Below are 24,516 nucleotides of genomic sequence, written 5' to 3'. Positions count from 1 at the left end.
TATAAATACACAATCTTTGACTAGTATTAAGCCTGAAAGAGTTTGTACATTTTGTAAAGTTGCCCAGACACAAAACTAGAAGTAAAATGTATACTGCGAGAGACTGATTTATTTCCCACTAGTGTCGCAACAAACCAAATATAAGAAATCATAGTGCTTTTTCAGATGGTAGATTTCCCTTCTGGTTCTTTGATTTTTAGAACTCCAAAGTGTCTATGCAAAGAGCTTCAGATTTAAAGAGATGAAAGTTAACAGGCAGAGTTTAGCAGAGTTAGCTTTCTTTTTTTTTTTTTTTTAAAATTTTTATTTATTTATGATAGTCACAGAGAGAGAGAGAGAGAGGCAGAGACACAGGCAGAGGGAGAAGCAGGCTCCATGCACCGGGAGCCCGATGTGGGATTCGATCCCGGGTCTCCAGGATCGTGCCCTGGGCCAAAGGCAGGCGCCAAACCGCTGCGCCACCCAGGGATCCCCAGAGTTAGCTTTCAAAGCAATTTTTGTTGTGCTTTCTCCTTTTTCCTGGAAATGAGTTATAGACTCTAGCTTAAAATTTTATAAATCTGTGTTGAAGACAAGGAAATTAAGGGGTAGTCTGTTCTTTATTAATCATGCTATCTCTTCCTCTGGCTGCATCAGTCTGCACCAGGGTTTTCTCTCATTTGTGTGTGTGTGTGTGTATTGCACGCTAGATTCCCTCAACATATCTTCCTTTTTACAACTTTTGTGTTGTTGTTGTTGTTGTTTTGTTTTGTTTTGAATACTAGGACTACTATTTACTGAGAAGAGTTATTGATTTCAAATGTGAAAAAGATATGAGTGTTTACTGTCAAGGACTAGGAGACATTCAAATTCAGCGTGGAGAGAAATGGGATCACAGACCCCAGTGCTGGAAACAACCTAAGAAAGCTGGGAGAACAAATTGTAGTCGGCTTCAGAAATTAAGAAATCTTATGAGCACAATGAATGAGAAGACGACCAAAGTTTCTGAATAGGAGGAAGCAGCCACAATTTCAAATAGAGCTGTTAAAAGTAGCGAGAGGTACAAAGGTACTATGAGATTGTTTTTGGTACTTGTCTGTATGTCTGTAACATTTCATAATGAAAATGAAAGCATTTTTGAAATGTGTTTAAGGAAAAGGGGAAAGAATATCGATGAAATGTTTCCTCAGCAGCAACCTTCAACTGTTTTACAACTGTATTACAGAGCACCTTCTGGATAGTCTTTTTTATGTACTTATGTATCTATTTAGAGAACGTGTACATAGGCATGGGGGGGAGGGGCAGAGGGAGAGAGAGAGAATCTCACGCTGACTTCCTACTAATCAGGGAGCCTGAGGCAGGGCTCAATCCCAGAACCCTGAGATCACGATCCGAGCCGAAATCAAGTCAGAGGCTTAACGGCTTAAGCCACCCAGGCGGCCCCTTCTTGGTCATCTCTTCTCGATGCTACTTGGGCTGGTGCGCCTGCCATCACTTTTTCCCTCTTAGCAAGTCCACGCCGCCTCCTCTCACAACCGCGGCAGTCCACGGAGGTCACACTGGAGAACAATCTCAGTATAACTACAGCTGAGAAAATTAATTAGGACACGTTTGAAGCCTAATGGAAACTAGGTCGACCCTAAGGCAAGCCATTACCCCAGAGAAAGGAGGAGGCAATAAGTGTAGTTAAAAAGTAGACGAAAACCAAACGTCAGGATCAAAACTTCTAGTTCCTTGGAACAGACGGGCCACCCTCAGTCTACACATGAGGCAGCACAGGAACCTCCATTCAGGTAGCGGGAAGCCGCGCTCCTCCTGGTCTGTAGGCCCTCGGGGCACCTGCCAGCCGGGCACGATCTCCGGGGCTATTCCTTCAAATGTGTGAGGGCGCGGGGTCCGCCGAGAGCCGCCGCGGACTCCCGCCTCAACAGCGCTTGGACCGAGCTGGCGCTCATCCTCCCCACGGGCCGGCGGCCCAGAGCCAGCCTCTGCAGCCTCCCAGTCTCCTCGCAGCGCCGGCGGGCCCCGGGGCCTCCCCCGCCGCCTCTCCTCCGCGCCACGACAACCGCGTGCCCCCCCCCCCCCACCCCGGGGGGCGCCACCACTACCGCAGGCCCCAGCGGCCGCCATGGACTGCGTGACCGCCCCGCCCCCCTCAGGGCCCCACCACTACCCCAGGCCTCAGCGGCCGCCATGACAACTGCGTGACCCCCCCATCCCCCCGGGGCCCCACCACTACCGCAGGCCTCAGCGGCCGCCATGGACTGACCGCCCCGCCCCCCTCAGGGCCCCACCACTACCCCAGGCCTCAGCTGCCGCCATGACAACTGCGTGACCCCCCCGGGGCCCCACCACTACCGCAGGCCTCAGCGGCCGCCATGGACTGACCGCCCCGCCCCCCTCAGGGCCCCACCACTACCCCAGGCCTCAGCTGCCGCCATGACAACTGCGTGACCCCCCCGGGGCCCCACCACTACCGCAGGCCTCAGCGGCCGCCATCAACCACCACATCAACCTGGAGCCCGCGCCTTGTCCATGTCTTCTTACTTTGACCGTGACGTTGTGTCTTTGAAGAACTTTGCCAAGTATTTTCTTCCCCAACCTCAAGAGGCGAGGGAACATGCTAAGAAACTACGAAGCTGCAGAACCCACGAGGGGGTCGAATCCTCCCTCAGGATATTAAGAACCAGACGGTGACGATGGGCAGAACGGGCTGAATGCACCACAGTGTGCGTTACACTCGGAGAACGGCGTGAATCAGACACGACCGGAACTGCACAAACTGGCCACTGGAGAAAATGATCCCACTTGTGTGACTTCATGGAGACTCATTACCCGAACGAGCAGGCGACATCCATCAGAGAACGGGTGAGCACGTCACCGAACCTGGCGCGTCAGAGCCTCTCGCTGACAGGCACGCCCTGGGAACCGCCGGTAGCGAGGCCTGCCTTCCCACAGCCGAGGGGTGACGTCCCCGGTCACCGAGGCAGCGCATGCGTGTTGGGGTTACCTTCACCTTTTCTGTAAGTTGTACCAAAACATCTGCTTCCATTTGTACCATTCCTTCAAATAAAGTAATTTGGTACGAAAAAAAGAAAAAAAGTAAGAAGTTATAATTGGATAAAATAATTTCTTCATGGACTTAGTATTTACGTGTTTTTAAAAATATACTGCTTTATGTTTTTTGTGTCCTAAGAAAATCTTCGCTTACCCAAAGCTTATGAAGATTTTCTCTTTCCTTATAGAATTTTCATGGCTTTGTTCAAAAAAAGAAAAAAAGAATTTTCATGGCTTTGACTCTATTAATTAAGTATAATTAATTTCTATATATGGTGTGCTGTAAGACATGTGTGTGTATGTGTATATATATGTGTATTTTTTCCCCCCAATTGGATATCCAGTTGTTTCACCATCATTTGTTGAAAAGTCTACTTTTTTCCCCATGAAACTACTTTGGTACCATTGTTTGGTACCATTTACACAATAATAACCACACCAGGCCTCCTTGTTTCATTGATTTACTGCTGTTGCAAGGCAACAAAAGCCAGATGGAAAGATTCTCTAGACAAGCGGTCCTACACTTCATAGGCAAAGGATGGATAAACATGGATTTTCTCTGCCTATTTATGGGATAAAGTCAGCTGTCTCTTCCTTTGATCCCAGAAGGAGTGAGAAAAAAAAACCTTTTCTCCTTGGAGATGAGTGGAAAGAATCCTGGGTTCTCATTCTTACTTTTTTAAATGCAAATTAACCTGTTCAATGACCAGATAAGCCCCTTTGTCTCAAGCTTTTATAATCTACAGAAGTCTTCAAAATCTTAGGCCTCATTTTCCCTTAAATGTAAACACACATAACCAGAGTTAGACCATTCTCTCTGGAGTGCTTGCATTACTGAATAGTTGTAAATTAACTTCCCAAAGCTGGTTTTAACTCAGGATCTCATCTTTTTAGCACCAATTTTGCAAAAGCATAGAAATATTATCTTTATAGCTCATAATGTGAAATAATTGGAACTCATATACTGGTGGTGGGAATATAAAATGATACAACTACTTTGGAAAAGATTTTGGCAGTTTTGGTTTTTGTTTTTAATAAAGTTAAATATACAGTTACCATATGGCCTGGCAATCTCACTCCTGAATGATTGATTACCTAGAAGGAATGAAAAATACAGCCATACAAGGACTTATACACAAATATTATAACGCTTTATTTTTTTAGTATGTGTCCTGCAGAAGCAAGCACAATAACGCTTTGTTTATTATAGCCCTAAACTAGAAATGACTCAAATGTCCAGCAGCAGGTGAAGGAATCAAGAAATTTGGTATAGCCATACAATGGAATACTACTCAGCCATAAAAAGGAACAAAGTACTCATGCACTCAACATGTATGTATCTCACAAACATTTTGCTGAGTTAAAGAAGTTAGACATGAGGGGATGCCTGGGTGGCTCAGCGGTTTAGCCCCTGCCTTTGGCCCAGGGCGTGATCCTGGAGTCCCAGGATCGAGTCCCACATCGGGCTCCCTGCATGGAGCCTGCTTCTCCCTCTGCCTGTGTCTCTGCCTCTCTCTCTCTCTCTCTCTCTGTCTCTCATGAATAAATAAATAAAATCTTAAAAAAAAAAAAAGGCAGACATGAAAAAGTACATATGGTATGATTCTATTGCTATTAAATCCTAGAAAAGACAAAACTAACCTATCAGGACAGAAAGCGTATCAGTGGTACTCTGGTGCCAGGTGTGGGAGTGGAGTTTGCAAAGGGACTTGAGGAAACCATTGGATTGATGAAAATCTTCTATATCTTGATTGTGCTGGTGGTTACATTTGTCAGTGAATATTTACATTTGTGAAAATTCATAAAATTCTACACTTAAATTTAAATGCTCACTGAGGTTTGAGAACCAGTGGTCTAAAATGTGAAGACAAGCACAGCTCAGGACATTCACACCCCCCTCCCCCAAAAAAGGAACTCTGTTATAACCTGGAACTCAAGCAAGCGCTATAACCAAGGCATTGTTCTCAAAAAATCTGAAAGCTAAAAATAATAATAATTTATAGTTAAAATGTATGCATTTTATTGTTTATAAGTTTTATCTCAGTAAAATTGATAAGTAAGTGATTTGTTCTTTTGTTGTATAACTTAGTATAATTTTTTTAAAAAGTAAGCACTGGACGACATAGTTACCAACCTCAGTGTTATAAAGTTGTATTTACTGGTCTACAATATCATAATGTATTATCTAAAAATTAGGCAATGAATGGTCAAGATATAAATTATATTTAAAGTACCAAAGAATCATTGGATCACAGATAGCTATTTTGAGCCTTTGATTTAAGTGTAATAAAACAAACAAAAATTGCTTGCATTGGGAAGATAATGAACTCTAGTGCTGGTTTGAATTTCAAAAATAACATGTAGGTATTATGGGTAAGAAGGAAAAACCTCCAATATTTTAAGTTTTGTGTTAAATGCAGAAATTTAGTGTCTCTGTTGGGCTGTAACTTAGGCCAAAGTTTTGAAGCCCTTAACATTGGAATATAATAATATAGTTAGGGAGTAAGTGATAGAAATTTTACCACAAATAGGGACTACCCAATATAAGTTTATATGACATTATGACACAGGAGAGAATGCTCAATATTTGGTAACAACTCAAAAAAAAAAAAAAAAAAAAAAGAAGCAAGTGAACTCTATATTTTGAAGCCAATACAGTTGCTTGATCTCTGATACCCAATATACATTTCTTCTGGGAAATGTATAATGAAGAAAACAGGCCAGGCAAATAGATATCCTTACTTCATTTTCATATAAAGCCATTCATGAGTTTCAAATAAGTGTTTTCCAAAATTTTCCTCTCAAAACCCATCTTTGAAAGCCTCATCATCCCAGGACACCCATAAAGCTTTCTTTCAATTAATTTATTTCAGTAAAATTAAAGCACTAAATACAAAAAAGGAAAGAACTTCTATATAATACATTATGACAGTGTATCCTATTAAATACGAGCTTGAACATGGTAACTATGCTGCTCAGAGTTTAATTGAAATGTTTATACTAAATTATACCAACAAGTCTGTGTATTTTATATAAAGTTGGTGATTAAGCCCAGGATTATTATCATGCCAAAATGAATTGGAATGTCTGGTCTTTATCAGGATTTTAACCTTTTTACGGTGTTTTTTTTTCTATGAGAAAATTAGATGCTACTTTTTTCAATATTATTTGATTCCAACAAATGGTATTAGGACAAGTGGATATCCACATACAAATGAATGAAATTGGTTGAACTTTTACCTCATGCCATACATAAAAAGTAACTCAAAATGAATCAATTTCCTAAACATAAAAGCTAAAGCTAAAGAATTTTCAGAATGAAACTTAGAACTACATCTTTATGACCTTGGATTTAGCAATGGCTTCTTATTTTTGACACCAAAAGCACAAGAAACAATAAAAAATTATAGATAAATTAGACTTCATCAAAATTAAGAACTTTTCTTCTTCAAGTTTAGTATCAAGAAAGTGAAAAGACAGGACACAAAATGGGATATATTTGAAAGTCATATTTGATAAAGGGCTGTCTCTAGAATAAAGAACTCTTATAACTGAAAAAAGAAAGAAAGAAGAAAGAAAGAAAGAAAGAAAGAAAGAAAGAAAGAAAGAAAGAAAGAAAGAGAAAAGACAACCCAATTAGCAAATGGGTAAAGGATCTGAATGACAATTCTCCAAAGAAGATATACAAATGGCCAGTAGGCCCATGTAAAGAGGGTCAGCATTATTTGTCATTAGGAAAATACACACCAAAACCACGATAATTAAGAGATAAAAACTTCCGTTTATAAAATAAATAAATCACAGAGATGAAAAGTACAGCATAGGGAATATAACCAATAATATTGTAATAACTTTGTATGATGACCAGTGGTAACTACATTTATCATGGTGAGCACTGTATAATGTATAGAATTGTCAAACCAACCCACCAATCAACCATCCAGCAAACAAACAAAAAGCTGCAATGAAATACCACTTCACATCCATGAGGAAGGGTATAATCAAAAAGAGAAGTAACAAGAAATGATGAAGATGTGAAAAAATTAGGAGCCTCATGCACTGCTGGCGGGAGTGTAAAATTATACAGCTGCTACTTTGGAAAACCGTCTGGCACTTTCTCAAGAACTTAAATATAGATTTGCCATTTGATCCAGAAATTCTACTCCTAGGTATATACCTAAAACTAATGAAAACATGTCTACACAAAAACTTGTTCATGAATGTTCTAAGCAACATTATTCATAATAGCCAAATAATGGAAACAACCCAATATCTATGAATTGATGAATGGATAAATGAACATAGTGTATTCATTCAGTATATAGTGGAATTTTACTCAGCCATTAGAATAACAGTATTGACACATGCTACAACATGGATAAAACTTGAAAATTTATGTGAAGTGAAAGAAACCTTTCACAAAAGACCACATATTATATTATTCAATTTATATGGAATGTCCAGATTAGACAAATCTATAAAGAAACCTATAAGACTGAAAGTAGATTAGTGGTTGTTTAGGGCTTACAGAGAGGTATGGAATGCTTGAGGGTGATAGAGAGTGTGGGGGTTTTTTGGGTGATGAAAAAGTTCTAAAATTAATTGTGGTAATAATTGCACAACTCTGAATATATTAAAAATCACTGATTTTAAAAAAATCATTGAATTATGCATATATAAATGGATAAATTGTAGAGTTCATGAATTATATCTCAATAATACTTTTACAACAATAATTTTTATTTCCTTTATTTTGATTTGTAGTACTTTCTGGCATAGTAACTCAGTGTAAGTACAAGGCTGGTCTATATGGGCATGAAATTTTTTTTTTTTAAAGCTGTAACTAAGGCATCCTCCTGTATTTTTCAAAATTATTAAGAGTTGTGACTTTTAGTTTATGGTACATGTGGGTTCTAGTTAAATACATCCTTTATTGAATTGTGATGAAGTAACTCATAGTCACTGGTGCCCAAATTTTTAGCTTTCATGAAAATAAGAAAAAGAAATTTCTAAGGTAAAAATTTCTACCTTATTTCCAGCATATTGTTATATGATGGAATTGCCCATGGACAGGATATAGAATGCAGAAAAGCATGGGCCAGAATGAGATTCTGGAATAAAATAACTCATGTTTCATGAAAGTACCCATAAATATGAACAAACAAAAGTATCTTTGTCCTGTCTTTCTGGATGGTTCTTATAAGGCCCCCACACCTACTATGTGATCATGAGTGACAAGTAACAATGGGTCTACAGTGGACTTTAAAACACCAATGTTCTCTACTAGCGTGAGTCACACCAGACCCACAACATCCAAGGATTTTTAATGACAAGCTAAAACGAAAAGTTGTCTGCTTTTGTAGCACAAAATCCAACACTCACTCCCTTGATTGCTAGAAAAACAAAATACAAACACTCTATCAAGAATGCCAATGTAGTGCCAACATAGCAATAGACTCCAGACTTGGCTAAGGGCAATGGGAGTAATACCATCAAAAAACCAGTTAAAAAACTGTAAGAAGCCTGCAAACCAAGTCTCTTGCATAACTTCACCAGTGTAACTTCAGCTCATCACTAGGAAAACACCAGTCACAGCACATAGCCGGTAGCACATAGCCAGTCTCCTGACCGGGCTCATCTGGAGATGATGTTGAGTGAGTGACAGCAGCAGGACTTAGCAGCTCCTGGGCAGCCAGCACAAGTGGGACCACCTCAACCAAGGAGGACAGAATAAACAGTTTAAGGAAGCCCGAGGCTCAGTTTTAAACAACGTAGCACAGCTGTGGATTGCTGAGAACTAGCAGTGGCTAACTGGTAAGGCATCTGTGAGGCTGAAGGAGCTACCTCTGAACAAAGGCTTCAGGCTGAGTGGAGTCTAAGTAGCTTACTCTCAAACACCTGTGGGCTCAGCAAACCATGTTTGCAACTATAAATCAAAGCTCTGCTTTCATGTGGACAGAGTGTGAGGAGAAATGCTCTTGCCTGTGTATTGGTCTTTTAAACTGCATATACACACATCATTAGTATCGCCTTTGAATCTGAAAGACAGCATTACATTCTGGGACACATCAGGCATTGTTTTTGATGTCTTCAATATTTCCTACTGCCTATAGGGCGTCGCATTAATGAGTTCTTCAGATGTCTGAAGAAATAAAAAAAACTTTTTTTAAATGCTCAATGTAACATCTATCTACCAGAAATTTGTATTAGATATTGTTTTGTAAAAAGAGATTTTCTAATAATAAAAAAGAAATTGGGAAATTGGACACCCTTCTTTGTAATGAGACCTCTTTGAAAATTGCTCTAAGAATGATGAATGCAATTATTTGGTAATTATAGACCAGAAAGAAATAACAGATTTTTTAAGACTCAGGTTAGCCTTTTGAAAACAGAGTAAACCACATTGATATGCAAATTAGGCTCAAACATTCATTTATTTTATTTTTTTAAATTTATTTTCATTTTTACAAAGATTTTAGTTATATATAGACTCTTACTGAGAAATCAAATGGGTTAACCTAAAAGTAGAGGTCATAACAAAGATTGAGAGAGGTTATCTATATAGGTTTTAATACAGAAATAATCACTATTCAGCCTTAATTTCTCACCTAGTAGCTGGCCTCTTATTTGTGGCAAGTATTTGTCCCAGATGAATTGAATAAATTAGAAGACAGGTCCTTAAAAAAGATTCAACTTGCACAATGACATATGGGGAGCCTGTCCTTTTCCCCCTCATTGTCTTGGTTGCTTGACCTTCTCAACCACCAAACAGGAGTGGATTTAATGAAGAGAAGGTTTATGTTCATTACTCCACTGCCACTGTTCTTTGTCAAAGGACAGATCTTTCTCTTAGAGAGGAGTATTGAGGCAATTATCCAGAGAATTTTGGCCCCCAATTTGTGATTGCCAAAATTTCCCAGAAGTTATCTTTCCATATTCTAGCTTAAAAAAAAAAAAGATTTATTTATTAATGAGAGAGAGAGAGGCAGAGACACAGGCAGAGGGAAAAGCGAGCTCCACGCAGGGAGCCCCACATGGGACTCAATCCCGGGTCTCCAGAATCACGCCCTAGGCTGAAGGCGGCACTACACCGCTGAGCCACCCGGGCTGCCCCATATTCTAGCTTTACTTATCATCATTTGATGAATTTTGCAAAGGCAAAGTGGATAAGAGAATCAGAGCACTTAATTATTCTTCAGGGGGGAAAAGCAGTCCTTCCTCTTTGATAATTATCTTAGTTTTTCGAGTTAATTTTGACAATAGGGACTTGGTCTCCAACAGAAATTTAAAAATAAAACTGGAAGGAGTTTCTTTTTTTTTTACTAGACATGTAAAAATGTTCACTACTAAGTTTAGGCTATTGCGAAAGATAATTGCCTGGTAACTCATACACTAATTTGAAAGAGACAGTGCTTTATTTCTATCCAATTTATACACATACATAAGTTTTTGAAGATTTTATTTATCTATTCATGAGAGACACACACAGAGAGAGAGAGAGAGAGAGAAAGAGAGAGAGGCAGAGACGTAGGCAGAGGGAGACACAGGCTCCTCATAGGGAGCCTGATGTGGGACTCGATCTCAGATCTTGGGATCAGGCCCTGAGCCAAAGACAGACGCTCAACCGCTGAGCCACCCAGGTGTCCCACACATACATAATTTTAAAGATAAGTAGTATCACAGAATTCAACATGAAAAACATCAGTTCCTGGCCTTGCCCCTCACTGTGACTAATTTCCATTCCCTAGAGACAACTTTCAACTTTTTAGGTTCTTCTGGTACTTTGTTACATATAAAAAATTACTTAATTATTCTATTTCTTGATTTTTAGTTGTTATCGATATTATTCATTAACTTTCTTCTGTGGTTAGATTTAGCTTTTATATGGACTCCCTGTCCCCTCCCCCACGTATTATTTTCTTATCCTCCCATTATTGCTGTCCCACAAATTCCATTAAGTTATTTTACTAGTCAGACTTGGGCATGTGGTATCCATGATTATATTTACTTTCTTGCAAAACTTACTGATTTTCCTGGAGATGATGATTACCTTTTGTGTGTGTGTGTGTGTGTGTGTGTGTGTGTGTGTGTTTGCCTGTTTGTGTTTTCAAATGTCCCAGGTGTGTAAGTGTAAGTCTCCCCCTCAGTGGGCTCAATGGAGCAGATAACATAGCTCCCCATTATCTCTGTGTGTGTATTCTTTTATCTTAGAAGCATAAGGCTGGAGTCCTCTGTTCTGCATCAGTTTGTATGGCTGTTTCTTGCCTTGCTACATATTATCAACACTTGCATTCTCTTCTTTCTTCTGTGTTAGACTGTCTATATCCTGAAGGCCAATTTTTCTTTTTTAGAATCCTCCATTATTTTCATGGAGTTTCTCCTCTAGTAACTCCATAAGGTCAGATACCTCAAAGGAAAATTTTTGAAATATGAAGTGTCTCAAAATATTTTCATATTACCGACAAATTTGATTGACAGTTTTCACAGATATGTAATTCTATGTTGGAAATATCTTTTTTCCCTCAGAATTATGAAGGCCTTGCTCCACTGTCTACAAATTTCTATTGTTGCTTTTTTAGGGAGTCCAATGTCATTTTTATTCATGATTCTTTAAATGTGACTAATTTTTCTCCCTCTGCGAGTTTTTAGCTCTTTATTTTTGTCTTCAATATTGTGAAATTTCATATAGACATGCCTTTTCAGGAAGACAAATCTTTTTTTTTTTCTTAATTGTACCCAGAACTTTCAATTTGGAAATTTGTGTTATTCAATTCTGAGGAATTTTCTTGAAATGTTTCTTTAATCATTTTCTTCCCTCTGTTTTCCCTCTTTGCCACTTTTGGAGTTGCTATTAGTCTAGTACCGGTAGTTTTAATCCACCAACATTATTTTCCCCTGCATTTTGTATATCTTTGTGATTTTTTTTCTTTCTTTCTGGGGTATTTATTAAATTGTAGGTTTCAACTTTTCCATTGAATTTTTGCATTATATTTTTGCTTTCCAAGAACTCTTTATTATTATTTGAATAATCCTTTTTAAAAAATTCTTTCCAGAATGCAGTATCTTCTCAGGGTACCTGCATGACTGTGGAGTAAGCTGCTAATTCTTGATTTCAGCTCAGGTCACAATCTGAAGATCTGAAGATCTGAAGATCTAGCCCCTCCTGGAGCCCTATGTTCAGTGGGGAGTCAGCTTGGGATTCTTGGGATTCCCTCTCTCCCTTTCCCTTGGCCCCTCCTTCCAACTTGTGCCCCTCCTCCCAACTCTCTCTCAAATAAATAACTACAATCTTAAAAAAAAAGTGCAATTTCTTCTCTTAAATCTCTGAAAATATTATGGTTTAAAATTTTCTTTTTTTTCTGTTCTTTTTACTGTCTTGAATTTTTCTTTGTAATTGGCTTTGTTCTTTGTAGTGGTCATGTTTCAAACAGATATAAAAAAATGCTTACTTGGAAGGTTACATTTATGGACATACCTGGTGAACAATTGAGCTTAAATATAGAATGATTGGCTGTGGCCCAGCTATTTCGTTGCAAGACCTTCAATTTTGTATCTCTGTAGGTCCTTTTCCCTGGACAGCTAGTTTTCTCAGTTTATTGCTTAAGGGATATAAAAAGCCAGCTTCTAGCTTTCTGGAAGCTGAGGGATGAAGGTTGCCAAAAGTCTCAGAGTTCAGTATGTCAACATTCACATAACTTCCCTGTTTTTAGTATAGTCCCTCATCTTTGCCCTCAGTTGAATCTCTTATGAATAATACCAGCTAGGTTCAGGTTTAATTCCCTGAAGAGTAAACCTCTAGGTTTCAGTTGTGGTTGGGAAGCAATAATTGCAACAGAAAAGGTCAATTTTCCCTTTAAAATGTAGCCAATCCTTCAACACATCCTCCTGTTGCAGCCCCTTGTGCCTGCCCTTTTAGAACTTATTTCTGCCATATCCAGGGCATTCCAAAGGACTGTAAGGTGAACATTAATTTGCTTCTTGTTAGTTTCCCCTACTTTAGACTTAGCTTGTACTTTTCTCAGATATTGGAAGTCAGTTACCACTCATAATCTATCTTCCAGCTTCTAGATTTTATGTCTGGTATGGCGTTTTTTCTGTTTTTGCTCTCTTCATCTTTGCAGGTTTTCTGCTTCTTTGTTTCTTCACTTTCATTATGTATTTCCCCTCCCCCCGAGATTGATTGATTGATTTTTTTTAAGATTTTATTTATTTATTCATGAGAGACATAGAGAGAGAGAGAGACAGAGAGAGAGAGAGAGAGAGAGGCAGAGACACAGGCAGAGGGAGAAGCAGGCTCCATGCAGGGAGCCCAACGTGGGACTCGATCCCGGGTCTCCGGGATCACACCCTGGGCAGAAGGTGGTGCTAAACCACTGAGCCACAGGGGCTGCCCTATTTATTTATTTTAGAGAGAAATTGAGAGAGCATGAGAGTGTACAAGCATGGGGAGGGAGAGAGAGGGGGAAGCAGACATCCCACTAATGTGGGGCTCAATCTCAGGACCCTGAGATCTTGAACTGAGCTGAAATCAAGTCAGATGCTTCACTGATTGAACCACCCTGGCACCTCTTAACTTTAACTTTAATTTTAAATGTAATTTAAAAGGTGGTGAAGATAGACCTTGTGCTCAATTTGTCTGCTTATATCTTGACATGTGGAAACAGTGTGCACTCTGGAAAAAACCCAAGCGTTTTGGGAATTCTCCTGATTGAGAAGTGGGGATAGTCTCATGTCTTCAAGAAAGATAATTTTGCATTCAGTAGTAGATTAAAGCAATACCACTGGAAATATTTATTTGTAACTGATAATTTTCACATGAAGTCACAGCCATGATCATTTGTAAAGGTCTAGAAACCATGGTCAAGGTGTCAAATTTTCAAGGATAGAGAGAAGTTTGTTATTATCTACACAATATTTGTCTCCATTTGCATATATCATCTCAAATTCCACAGTTTCTTTTATGAGTTTTAGTAAAATTCCCATCATACATGATACAAAGTATAATGGGTTTGGGTTGGTATATAATGCAGCTAGCTATCAGGCTACCATTTTGGATTAATTTCAGAACAAGTCTTAAAGCTACTCAAATTTTGCTTACAGTTTAGAAAACGCTTCACAAGTAAGTTACCTTCCTGGGCAGCCCGGGTGGCGCAGCGGTTTAGCGCCGCCTTCAGCCCAGGGTGGGATCCTGGAGACTCGGGATCGAGTCCCACGTCAGGCTCCCTGCATGGAGCCTGCTTCTCCCTCTGCCCGTGTCTCTGCCTCTCTCTCTCTCTCTCTCTCTCTCTCTCTCTCTCTCTCTCTATATATATATATATATATATATATATATATATATATATATATCTGTCTCTCTATATATGTCTCTCATACATAAATAAAATCTTAAAACAAACAAACAAAACCCCAAAAGTTACTTTCCTCGGGACGCCTGGGTGGCTCAGCGATTAAGCGACTAAGCGCCTGCCTTCAGCCCAGGGCGTGATCCTGGAGTCCTGGGATCAAGTCTCACATCAGGCTCCTTGCATGGAGCCAGCTTCTCCCTCTGCCTGTGCCTCTGCCTTCTGTCTGTGTCTCTCATAAATAAATAAATAAAACCTTAAAAAAAAAGTTACCTTCCTCTGAGAAGCACTGAAGAAAATAAAATGGAAGTCATCCTGACTAAAACTCTCTAAAGATATAATCAACAACAATGAAACAAGATACTTGTATCGATGCTGGTTGATATTGTTTCCTTTGTTCTGATTACAGTATTAGACCTTGACCTGAGATACAGGGTTTCCACAGGTAGAATCAGTGTAAGCAGGCCAGGGTGAACAGATATGTGGCACCTGGGCCACCATTCTGGTTTCCTGTGTTTCTGATAGAATTCTTCCATTTATTCCTGTGCTCTTTTTTCTTGAACCCACATAAAACTTCAGGATCTTTCTCTTGGCTGGCATCTATTACCAGTCTATTAGATTTACCTTGTAAGGCAATCTCTATTTGCCAGTCTTTATCTGGAGATAGCTAGAAATCTAAAGAAGTTTAACAAAATTTATCTTTAGAAATAAAAGAACTGAGCAGAAAGCTATCAGGATTTTAGGATATTGAGAGTACTAGACTAAGGTTTGTCCCTGTAAGAAATTTGAAGTTTGTTTGATTTTTCCAAAGATATAGCCAACAGAACACTCACCTATGATAAGGGCTTCCCTTTGACCTCCTGGGGTGCTTGGAAGGTGAGAAGCTACTGGCAGGCTGGTAGATACATATTTCCTGAATTAGAGTGCATTGGGAGAGTTGTACATAGGATTACAGAATTTCAATTCGGAATAAAGGGTCACAACTTAAATCTTAATGTTTTCAAAATAAAATTCTTGCTCATATGGAGGACCATAATAGCTTGGTTAGATTACTGGAGAGTATTTGGAGGTAGGGTCAAAACCAAATTTTGTAAGACACAGTTTTAGTTCTGCTCAAATACTAATGAAGGCCTTGAATTTCTGCAACACACAATACGTAAGTGGAGTTGGTAGATTTCAGAGAAGGGGTCACAATTATAGACTGCTGAGTCAGGTGACTTGGAGTTGAGGAAGTTCCTACCATCTGTGTGACCTGGTGGTAGTCAGAGACAATTAACACCTAATTCACCAAGCCAATGTGAGGATAAGCATAATCACAGGTCAAATGCCCAGCATGAGGTGTGACACAGAGTAGGTGTTCCATATATAGTTATAATTATTTCTCTAGAAAAAATTGACAAGGAAAATGGTTAAAGAAAAAATTGAAGCTGCTTGGACTTAGCAAAGTGACAAAATACAGAGTTAATCTTTAGAATACATTTTTTAAAATGAAACTCATACAGATAATAAAGAGTCTACCCAAAATACTATTTTTGGATTTCAAATTAAAACATATATATATATATATATATATAAAGACTGAGCTGTTCTCACCCGGCAGGACTATGTCCTCTGCAAAATAGAATCCACATGTTGCTCAGCTACTCTTGTTTGGAAGGAGAGGACCAAGTCTTTTAAAAGCTTGGTTTGGGGGATGCCTGGGTGGCTCAGAGGTTGAGCATCTGCCTTTGGCTCAGGGTGTGTTCCCGGAGTCTCAGGATCAATTCCTGCATTGGGATCCTTGTATGCAGCCTGTTTCTCCCTCTGCTTGTGCCTCTGCCTCTCTCTCTCATGAATAAATAAATAAAGTCTTAAAAAAAAAAAACCCAAAACACCAAAGTATTAAAAGCTTGGTTTGGACTACTTAGGTTTGGATTAAAAAGCTAGGGAAGTAAAAAAACATCCTGGCTTGATGACATTTAAAATGTGAATTTGCTCTTTCAAAAGGCCACTTCTGTCTGTTGTTTCTCAAAGTGGTATAATCAAGTTTTAAAGTTGTGTCCAGAGCATTCCTGATGTGAACACTCTGATTCACAAGTACAGCTTTTCTTCTGTGTTTTGAGGCCAAAATGTTTCCTTTGCAAATACTTATCTCTGAAAGGATAGCATAAGACTTCTGGGAAATGAGTCCATGCATAGTACATACTGTGGTTGTTGCCACATGAGTGCTTGGATGGGGTTGTAAGAGCTGTAGAGGTGGTAAGTTCAGACTCATAGAGGTGCCAGGGCTGCATCAGTGGCAAAACATTGAGGAAGGCTGCTTTGTGGTTGTCACCCTATACCACTGATAGTAGTACATCCCTAACTATCAGCTCCTTGCCTTGATTCTTTTTAGATTTTTCTATGCTTCCTGTTTGGGGAAGAAACGATTTCAAAATAGGCCTACTCTGGCTTTTGAGATAGAAGGAAGGAGGATATGGAGTAAAATAGGGAGGCAGGGGCTGAGAAAAGCAGAGGCTGAGGGGCAAATTCTGGCATAAGATGTTGATAGCTACCTAGCAATGAGCTCTTTTGCTAAGATATCATTCAGTTGAAATTCTAGACAGATTACCGTCAGATTTTATTCTTTGCATTTGCCCACTTTACAAACTTATTTTGATACATACTGAGCTAATGTACCATTCAGGATTCAATCAGAAAAACAGAACCAATATATTGACGTCTTTGTTACTGGGATTGGACTTCTGCAATTGCGGGAGCTGGTTAAGCAGTCTCTGTAAGGCTATTCCCTTCATATCTGATGCTGGAGCTTGCAGCCTAGAGGCAGGCAGTCAGGAAGGGTATGATAACCAACATAGAGCCAACCAACCTAATCCTAAACTCCTGCACTAATGACTCAAGATATGTAAAATAGTGGTCATCCAGATGATGCTGAATAGGCTTATATTTCCAGGTTATCGACACAAATCAAATTTTTAATTAAAAAAATTAATGCGTAGGGCACTTGGCTGGCTCAATTTGTGAAACATGCCATTCTTGATCTTGGGGTTGTAGGTTTGAACCCCATGATGTGTATAGAGATGACTTAAAAATACAATCTTAAAAAAAAAATTACTGCCTGAGAAGTAGTCTGAGACCCTTAGGAGCTTGTGGACCTCCAGTCTGGGAAACATTGTTTTAATGGAGAAAGTAAAGAGTCAGACAGACTGTATTCAAATTCTACCTCTATTATTCAATGACATCTTGACAAGTTCTTAAAATCTTCATATATCTATTTCCTTATCAAAAAATAGAAAGTAATATACATATATAATGCAATGGTTGGAAGAATTCAGTAATTCCCTAATTCAGTAAATATTTCTTGACATTTTATTATATGCCATTTTATTAAGTATTCTTCTAGGTCCTGGTTGTATAATAATAAATGAAAGGGCATAATCTCCAGGTAGGCAGAGGCAGACAAAAATTCATATGTGGAGTGGGGTGGGGAAGTGAGCATACATTAGGTGATTATACAAACTAAGAAAAAATAAAGCATAAAGCAAGACTAGGAGACAGAGGATGAATAGGTAGATTCTATTACATAAAAGGTAATCAGGGCAGCCCGGGTGGCTCAGTGGTTTAGCGCTGCCTTCAGCCCAGGGCCTGATCCTGGAGACCCGGGATCGAATCTCACATCGAGTTCCCTGCAGGGAGCCTGTTGTCCCTTTGCCTGTGTCTCTGCCTCTCTCTCTCTCTCTCTCTCTCTCTCTCTGTGTGTGTGTGTCTCTCTCTGTCTCTCATGAATAAATAAATAAAATCTTAAAAAAAAAGGTAATCAAGGAGTTGTATTAGCTATCTATTGCTGAGTAAAAAGTTACCCCTAAAGTTAATGGCTTAAAACAACATAGAATAGAACTCTGCAACAGAAGCAGCTGTTTCATCAAAGGAAGCAAGAGGGATGTAACAATCTTTGTATTCTAACTATAGGAATGACATCTCCTAAATGTTACCATATTCTATTGGCTAATAGCATATCTAAGGGAAGGGGATTATACAAGGTTATAAATAGCAGGAGATGGGAATGTTTGGACACCATCTTAGAGGCTGCTTGCCGCAGATAGGCTCTCTAAAGAAAGAATGTTTGAATGAATATTCAGTTAAGTGAATAGTGAGCTCTGCGTATAACTCAGGGAAGAGCTTTCCTAACCAAAGGGGATAGTAAGTACAAAGAATTGGAGGTGAAAGTGTCCTTGATGTGCCCAAGGGGAAGAATGGAAATCAGAGTTGCTGGAGCAGAGTGAAGGAGGCAGAGGGCAATAGTTACAGGAGCTAGAGGGGCCAGTTCATGTGGGACTATGAAGGCCATGGGAAAATCTAGATTTTATTCAGAATGAGATGAGAGGCCATTAGAAGACCTTGAGGAGTGGAGTCACATGAAATCATTTATCTCTTAAAAGACTCTGGTTGGTGATGGGGGAGTAAAAGCAGAATCAGGGACACCAGATGAGATGCTGAGGTGAGTAATGAAGGTGGCTTACAGGAGGGTGGCAACAGTAACTGGAAAACAGAAAGCATTCCATCAGTGTCAGCTATAGGGCTATTATTGCCTTGATTTCTTAGATCTCTGATTCTCAAACAATTATATACCTAAGTCTTGCCTGGGGAACTTGTTCTAAATACAGATTTGAGGCTTTTTTTTTTTTAATTTTTTTTTTAATTTATTTGTGATAGTCACAGAGAGAGAGAGAGAGAATGAGGCAGAGACACAGGCAGAGGGAGAAGCAGGCTCCATGCACCGGGAGCCCGACGTGGGATTCGATCCCGGGTCTCCAGGATCGCGCCCTGGGCCAAAGGCAGGCGCCAAACCGCTGCGCCACCCAGGGATCCCCAGATTTGAGGCTTTACCCACAGGGAGAGTGATTTAATATGCTTTGGTGGTAGGAAGATAAAACATACATGTATATCTTAAACTTCGAACTGATTATCCTGGCTCAAATTGTTCATGGCTGCCTATGGTGTTATGCCTTGTTGGTGTTATTTTTCACAAAACACATAGTAAATGTAACACGAAGACTCCTTCCCCTTCCTCCTGGGTACACAATCATGCACAGATTGGAATTCCCTAATTCATTCTTGGGAGAGGTTTGATTGCTCATGAAAACTTGGATGGTTCTCTTGTGAGGAAAACAGGACAGAACAGTAGAAAGGAGCCTCTTCCCATGGTCACTGTCCCTAGTTCTGAGGAAGAGAGATCAAGGTGGTAGGGATATGTTTATTTTGTTACCTTTTCTTCAAATAACTCTAATTTCAGGCCTGCAAATGTGCCTCTCTTTTAATCAAATCAGGGGTGTCTTAAAAAGAAACATGTTGCCTCAATTCCCAATATAGGAATTGGAAAGGAGAATTTTGTTTCTCTCGTGTAGTCTTGACAATGCAGCAGATTGTGTTTGACACATTGTTAATGACACAAAAGTTTGAAAAATGGCTTAGATGTGTGATAAACTAGGCGTGCTGCTTGGACAGCTCATTCTTACTGATAAGATATGAAATCATATTCAGTCAAGCCAGTGATGTTTGTGTCTGGCTTTTCCAGTGTGTGTGTGTGTGTGTGTGTGTGTTCAGATGGAAGCTTAAACACCTCAATTTAAGGGCACATGGTCCTTCTTAGGAATTGCTAAGTTAGAAATTGTCTCCTTTTCCCCACCTGCATTTCATATGTTATATGTAAATTTTCCTTTATAATTAAAATTTTTAAGAATAAGTGTTTTTCACCCACTTTGGAACACCAGTCCCACTCTCTAGAGTGAACTAATATCAAGTTTCTTGTGATTCCTTATAGAAACATTTCATGTATATACACAGATCTTTTGTTTATCCACATAGGAGCATAATACATACACTGTTCTATCCCAGGCATTTTTTCTATACTATTTTTTTCCTCTGAACAGTTAAATACATTTTTTCTTTGAATAGGGAAACACAGTGTAAAATGACCCCAACATCACAAGAAGAGGTAGTATGAAGTATGAAGTAAGTCTTCATTTTACCCAGTTATCCCGAATGTCCCAGCTCCTTTCCCAGAAGAAATTCCTTATTATCTGTTTCTTATGTCTCCTTCTAGAGATGGTCCATGCACGTAAATGCAGAGGTGTATTTATGTCATTCTTCAGATTGCATGCTATGTCTTACAAATCACTTGACACTTCTGAGCAATGGGATAGGAGACAAACGGTTAGTACGCAATGCAAGGGCCCTCCCTGCCTGTTCTGGAGGGGAAATAATGGCACTGGGTTAGGAGAACTGAAGATCAAACAAGAATTAAGAATATGAGCTCCCCAGACATGTGCAAAGAGGTGGGGGATGTTGGTTTAGCAGAGGCTTGGCCTGAAGAGGCAGAGATGAAGGGAGCTCTCTGTGACCTTAGCCTGGACCAGAAACAGATTAAGATGCTAAAAACCATTCTTAATGAGATTCTAGAACAGAAATAGACTGGCATCCAGTAACTGGATAAAAGGTCTATTTTTCTAAGCCAGCTCCATTTGACTTTGCTTGTTATTACATTAATGTGCTGTTGGTGTCCAAACAGCTGGACAGCAGCCTTTCTGAATGTAATAAAAATTTGACTTGGATTCTTAAATGAAATGAAAACAGTTTTATTGCCACTTGCAAGACTCTTAAAGGTAGGAGACAAATGTCTTAATGCTGACAATGCTTCAGGAAACAGCCTTTAAAACCTTAGAAGGCCAAAATGAAAGCAAGAAGAGTGTGGTGCTGTCTCTGTGACCCAAATTCTGAGATTACAAGTCTCAATAGGGAGTACTCTTTGAGTCCATCTTTCCCTTCCCCATATTCAAGTTACTGTTCTTCCTCCTTGTAAACAACGGTCTGGGGTGCAGTGAGCTCCTATTTATATACATATCATCAAATGCATTTTGTTGGAGAAACTGATATTCCATCAGAAAACCATAAATACTTTGAATTCTGAGAACTTACAATCCAATAGTGACCAATTTCCTGGTAATTGTAGGTGATTGGGACAAGAAAAGAGGATTTGAAGATGACAAATAGAAGTATATGATGAAGGCTTGAATTCTGACAGCCTCCCGGATCAGACAATTTTCCTAACAGGATTGTCTAAAGAGTTTGTTGACTGACTTTCCTAAGTTCTCAAACAAGCCCATGAATCCTAGGAGAGAATAAACACAGAGTTTATTTCTTAAGCCAAAAGTGAATCAGAAAGAAAGAAAGAGAAAGGTTAAAACAGCTATTAATTTTTTTGGTAGGTGAAATTAAGAATGGTTTCTCCTCCTCCACATTTAAATCCATGTCTAGCTATAACCTTCCTTTCATTGCAAAACCCAGGAAACACATGCAGAACCTTGGGATTATTTCTTTGAATGAGTTAAGTCAAATATTATTCTTCATGGGAGGTTGGATTAGTATTTAGACTGCTGATGTGAAGGTTTCCATTTTGGCTGTCCCTCGGGAGCTCTGGCTCAGCCCTCAGCAGCCCTTGTCTCCCCACAGAATTGGCGTCAGAAGGAAACCTGATTAGAATAGACAAACTGTGGCTGGTGAAGCCCACGGACACCTTATAAGCTCTAATATGTGACAGAAATGAAACCCAATTTCTTGTGACCCAAGGTTCTTACTAGAAGTGATGCATACAGATGATACAATTTTCCTTATACACATTTACGTTAACTGGGCCAGGGAAAACACATTGAAACACATTTCATTGTTTCAGTCATTTTTACAGCAGTCTTTGTTGTTTTACCTTTTCTGCTTTAATTTCAGAAGATATGTGAAAATGGGTTGACATTTGTGTGACTTCGTTTGTTGTAAAGCAAGCTTGTTTACAGCAATAAAACAGAAAAGAGGAATGTCTGTCCAATTGCCTACATATTCTGTGTTAGTAGTCTTCTTGTTGCTATAGATGTTCTTTTGTCATGATAATTCTTTCCAAGTAATTTCTGTCCATTGTCCATAAGTTAAATTAAGCAGATCTGGGTTTAAAGTGTTAGGATACATTGAGATATCTGATAGCCATTCATCTCACTAGGATCATTGAAAGGTAAGATATTGGTATGTGAAAACAAGCTTTGGGCCAAAATAAAAGCCTATAGAGCAACCCTTAGTAACATTGTCCCTTGTCTGAGATAATAAGCATTGGCCCCATCACAAAAGTGATATTTAGGTTCTTTTTTTAAAATTTAAATTCAATTAGCCAACATCATTCACTTCAGACATACAGTACGGTTATTCATCAATTTTATATAACACCCAGTGCTCATCATATCTTGTGCCCTACTTAACGCCTATCACCCAGTTACCCCACCCCCACCCCACTCCACCTCCTCTCCAGCAGTCCTCAGATTGTTTCCTCTAGTTAAGGGTCTCTTGTGGTTTGTCTCCCTCTCTGTTTTCTTCCCTCCCTTCCCCTATGACCCTCTGCACTATTTCTTATATTCCACATATGAGTGAAACCATATGATTGATTATCTTTCTCTGATTGACTTATTTTGCTCAACATAATACCCTCCAGTTCCATCCACATTAATAAAAGAATGGACAAGAACCATATGATCCTTTCAGTTGATGCAGAAAAAGCATTTGACAAAACAAAGCATCCTTTCTTGATTAAAACTCTCCCCAGTGTAGGTAGAAAGAATATACCTCAATATCATCCAAGCCATATATGAAAAGCCCACAGTGATTATCATTCTCAACAAGAAAAAACTGAGAGCTTTTTCCCTAAGATCAGGAATAAGACAGGGATGTCCACCCTCATCACTGTTGTTCAACACAGTACTAGAAGTCCTAGCCTTGGCAATCAGATGGTTACCTTCTTGAGCAGTTTCTCAACTTCCCTTAAACACAAAACCTAATGTGAAGAGCAGGGGTCTTGGACTGCAGTTGTCCTTGACTAAGTGGGTAAAACTGGTAGGTAAAGCTGTGGCCCAAGCTGTGGTTGAATAGACAGGCAGAGTGAACACCCTGGTAACACCTACAGCTTGACTTTGCATAATGCAACATCTCTGGCTAAAAGGGAAATTTGACCTCTGTGGAGAGCTGCCTTTACTGTGGTCAGTGTTTGGCTGAGCTGATCATATCTCCTTTGGGACACTATATCAAATAGATAGATCTCAGTCATAAGCTAAATTAAATGTACCTACCTCCAGGAGTGGAAATAAACCCATGATCACTACTTCATACCCAGCATCATTGTTTTTACTGACTCGATCTAATTCAGAAACATTCAATGTATCTTTCTCTTCTTTGCCAGCCACTTGGTTGGACGAAGTATGGTGTCTCAGTCTTTAAAATAACCTTTTTCTTAGAAAAGAATAAAATAATTTCTAGAAATATCTTGATGTGTATTACTTTTGTCTTTCTAGAACACTGTATCAATAGACTTTTCCCTCTGATATAAAGTATCAGTTTTTAAATTATCAGCATATTTTTATACTGCTATTGATCACTCTATAAATGTCATTGATTCTATATTCTTTTGGAATGTTTTGATACTCAGTTCACTAAGTCTGTAGCTATAATCTTTGCCTTGGTTTCTGCTTTAGTTGAGATCCAGACAGTTGATTGTATTGTTTGAATTCCTTGAAATAGTTTAGTCACAAAATTTTCATTCACTTCCGCATAGGATGTTTCATACATATGCTCTCTGAAGGCATTGTGTTTAAATGATGCTTGATGTTGACGAAATACATTTTTGCATATTGTAAAGGCTTTAGTTTAAACCTCAGAGAACTTTGGAATAAGAAACATTCCTAAAAGTATTCCCAGAGCATCAATAGCTTAGTCCAGCTACATATACTAATCTGTATCTAGAACCTTGTCTCTTAGGTCTGGGCTTTCAGTTGACCATATGCCTTTGAATTTACATTATGATTCTTCTTATATTGTAAAATAGGAAACCATGTCTTGCTTTCTCTGATTCCCCCACTTCTCCTACTCTCCATGTCATTCTCAGGCCCCAACAAATACAAGCTAAAATGACAGGGCTTGGTGAGGTTCCTGGACGGGGACATGTACGTCTGCTTCTTCCCATTGTCTCCAGTTGAATCTGGGCCGGTTGTAGCCTGATTTGTCTTTCAGTGTGGATACGGGTAGTTGTTACTCTGCTTTCTCTTTTCTTCATTCATTCACCATGTTCTGATAC

General features: G+C 39.2%; 2 long non-coding RNA genes across 4 annotated transcripts in view; one reads left to right on the top strand and one right to left on the bottom strand.

Moving 5' to 3' along the window:
- Positions 1 to 283: 283 nt before the first annotated feature.
- LOC125753630 (uncharacterized) lies at positions 284 to 2,666 on the bottom strand. Its single transcript, XR_007405893.1, has 2 exons — positions 2,527 to 2,666; positions 284 to 1,566 (listed from the first exon to the last, which is right to left on the bottom strand). It is a non-coding gene; the product is annotated as an uncharacterized LOC125753630 (long non-coding RNA).
- A 10-nt stretch (positions 2,667 to 2,676) lies between these two features.
- LOC112669414 (uncharacterized) overlaps positions 2,677 to 24,516 on the top strand; it is a 133,010-nt gene continuing 111,170 nt past the window's right edge. For all 3 annotated transcript variants that reach the window (XR_003142234.3, XR_007405892.1, XR_003142233.3), the window contains exon 1: positions 2,677 to 3,002. This is a non-coding gene — a long non-coding RNA (uncharacterized LOC112669414). The remainder of the gene's footprint in view (positions 3,003 to 24,516) is intronic.

Source organism: Canis lupus, chromosome 25 (assembly GCF_003254725.2).
Source record: "Canis lupus dingo isolate Sandy chromosome 25, ASM325472v2, whole genome shotgun sequence".
NCBI classification, from domain to species: domain Eukaryota; kingdom Metazoa; phylum Chordata; class Mammalia; order Carnivora; family Canidae; genus Canis; species Canis lupus.
The sequence above is the reverse complement of the archived record's forward strand: the minus strand, read 5'-3'. Positions and strand labels throughout refer to the sequence as shown.